The 3,234-nt window shown below is 39.4% G+C and overlaps 1 pseudogene; it reads left to right on the forward strand.

Annotated features, from left to right (window-relative positions):
• Positions 1-1,792: 1,792 nt before the first annotated feature.
• LOC101127953 (nicotinamide/nicotinic acid mononucleotide adenylyltransferase 1-like) lies at positions 1,793-2,941 on the forward strand (annotated as a pseudogene).
• The last annotated feature ends 293 nt before the right edge of the window (positions 2,942-3,234 follow it).

Genomic DNA, 3,234 nt, shown 5'->3' on the forward strand with positions numbered 1-3,234 from the left:
TCTGTGACCTTACCCCCAACCCTGTGCTCTCTGAAACATGTGCTGTATCCACTCAGGGTTGAATGGATTAAGGGCGGTGCAAGATGTGCTTTGTTAAACAGATGCTTGAAGGCAGCATGCTCGTTAAGAGTCATCACCACTCCCTAATCTCAAGTACCCAGGGACACAAACACTGCGGAAGGCCACAGGGTCCTCTGCCTAGGAAAAACAGAGAACTTTGTTCACTTGTTTATCTGCTGACCTTCCCTCCACTATTGTCCTATGACCCTGCCAAATCCCCCTCTGCGAGAAACACCCAAGAACGATCAATCAAAAAAAAAAAAAAAAAAAAAGTGAGACCCTGTCTATCTCAAAAATTTTTTTAATTTAATTAATTTAATTTAATTGTTAAAAATTAAATTTTTTATTTTAATTTAATATGAGAGAGATCATATTAAGTATTCTTATCAACATAAAATTTAAAAAATTTAATGCTCAAAAGATTTGAAGAGATTTTACCAAAGTTAAGTGAATAGCCATTAAACACATAAAAATATTTTTCAACACTTTTATTAGGAAAATGCAAATTAAAACGACAATGAGACTAGGCATGGTGGCTCACACCTATAATCCCAGCACTTTCGGGGGACGAGGTGGGAGGATGGCTTAAAGTCAGGTGTTTGAGGCAAGCCTGGGAAACATATAGCAAGGCCCACTCTCTACAAAATTTTAAAAATTAGCCAGGCATGGTGATCCTAGCCTGTACTCCCAGCTACTCAGAAGACTGAGTCAGGAGGCTCACTTCAGCCGAGGAGGTCAAGGCTGCAGTGAACTATGATTATGCCACTGCATTCCAGCCTGGGCCACAGAGCAAGATTCTGTCACAAAAAAAAAAAAAAAAAAAAAAAGGAAAGAAACAAAGAAACAAAACCCCACAATGAAATACAACTACATACCTGCTAGAAGGATTAAAACTAAAAAGACTAACCATACCAAGTATTGATGAGGATATAGAGCAACCAGAATTCTTATACATTCATGATGGGAATTAATATATACAGCGATATTAGCAAAAGTTTGGCATTTTCTTTTGAAGTTAAACATATATTTATCACACAAACTGGAAATCCAACTTCTAGGTATTTACCTAAGAAAAATAAAAACATATGTCCACATAAAGACTTGTACACAAAAGTTTATAACTGCTTCAGTCACAAGAGCCAAAAATCTAGAAACAACCCAAATGGCTATCAATAGGAAGAGGGACTACCAAAATGTGGTATATCCATCAAGTAGACTACTACTCCGAAATAAAATGGTAAAAACTACCGATACACATGACACCATGTATGAATCTTAAAAATATTTTGCTAAGTGAAAGAAGCCCAATACAAAAGAGTACATATTATATGATTCCTAAAATCATATAATATAAAATGTTATTTTATATAAAATCATTTGTATAAAATCCTAAAATGGAAAAAGGTAACTTATAGTTACAGAAAGCAGAGTAGTAGTTGCCAGGGATCAAGATTAGGGCAGGTAGAGAACAGATCCAAAGAGGCAAGAGAAAACTTTTGTGGTTGTGAAAATGGTTAATAATCTTATTTTGGGAGGCGATTGCACAGGTAAGTGTATTTGTCAAAAACCATGAAATTGGCTCTCTCTCACCTGCTGTCATCTAAGACATGGCCTCACTTCCCTTTCACCTTCTGCCATGGCTAAATTTCCTGAGGCCTCCCCAGCTATGTGGAACTACAACAAGAGAGATGTCACAGTTTTCCATTTAGATCAACAACTTCAAGTTCTTAACATGGAAAATTCAGAGAAGACTGAAGTGGTTCTCTTTGCTTGCAGTTCCTTTAATCCTATCACCACCATGCACCTCAGATTGTTTGAGCTGGCAAAGGCTACATCAATGCAACAGGAAGATACAGAGTTGTCAAACTCATAATCTCTCCTGTTGGCAATGCATATTAGAAGAAAAGACTCATTCCTGGGGCCAGGCATGGTGCCTCACACCTGTAATCCCAGCATTTTGGGAGGCTGAAGCAGGCAGATCACGAGGTCAAGAGATCAAGACCATCCTGGCTAACACAGTGAAACCCTGTCTCTACTGAAAATACAAAAACTTAGCCCGGCATGTTGGCGGGTGCCTGTAGTCCCAGCTACTTGGAAGGCTGAGGCAGGAAAATGGCATGAACCCAGGAGGCGGAGCTTGCAGTGAGCCGAGATTGCACCACTGCACTCCATCCAGCCTGGGTGACAGAGCAAGACTCTGTCTCAAAAAAAAAAAAAAGAAAAAAGAAGGAGAAAAGACTCATTCCTGCCCATCACTCGGTCATCATGGCAGAACTTGCCACCAAGAATTCCAAATGGGTGGGAGTTAATACCCGGAAAGTCTTCAGAAGAATTGGACAGAGATTGTTAAGACACCATCAAGAGAAAGTGGAGGCCAGTAACTGTGATCACTAGCAGAACTCATCTACACTAGAAAGGCCTGGATGGAAGAAGAAGTGGACTGAACAAAGACAAGAGTCTAGTCAAAAGAAATCCCTAGAGCCCAAAACGAAAGGTGTGCCAAAGGTCAAGCTGCTATGTGGGGCAGATTTATTGGAGTCCTTTGTGGAAGAGTGAAGATATCGCCTAAATCGTGGCAGGCTATGGGCGCATATGTATTAGTTAGGCTGGAAAAGATGCGCAGAAATTCATCTATGAATCTGAGGTGCTGTGGAAACACCGGAGCAACATTCATGTTGTGAAGGAATGGATTACTAATGACATCTCATCCACAAAAATCTGGAGAGCCCTCAGAAGGGGCCAGAGCATTTGCTACTTGGTACCAGATCTTGTCCAAGAATACATGGAAAAGCATAATTTGTACAGTTCCAAGAGTGAAGACAGGAATGTTGCGGTCATCTTGGCCCCGTTGCAGAGAAATGTCACAGAAGCTAAGGCATAGGAATTCTACAGCATGCTGTTTTGGACTTCCCTTTTCGGGATTTGAAACAACCTGGGTTTTAGTAACTGGGGAAAGAAATTGTGATGCTGTTGCCTAAACTAAAGCTTAAAAGTTTAGTAAAAATCAGTGGTAAGTTAAAATCAGGGTTTGTTCCCTTTTATCAGAAATTGCTAAGATGAATTTTTTGTATGATTTTTTTAAAAAAAAGAATGTACAATCTCTTTATCTTTAAAACAAGAGATTAGCAGCACACTAAAACCAAAAGAATTTTCAGTGAAACTAGCTACGAGTAA

The sequence above is a fragment of the Gorilla gorilla genome, chromosome 16 (assembly GCF_029281585.2).
Source record: "Gorilla gorilla gorilla isolate KB3781 chromosome 16, NHGRI_mGorGor1-v2.1_pri, whole genome shotgun sequence".
NCBI classification, from domain to species: Eukaryota; Metazoa; Chordata; class Mammalia; order Primates; family Hominidae; genus Gorilla; species Gorilla gorilla.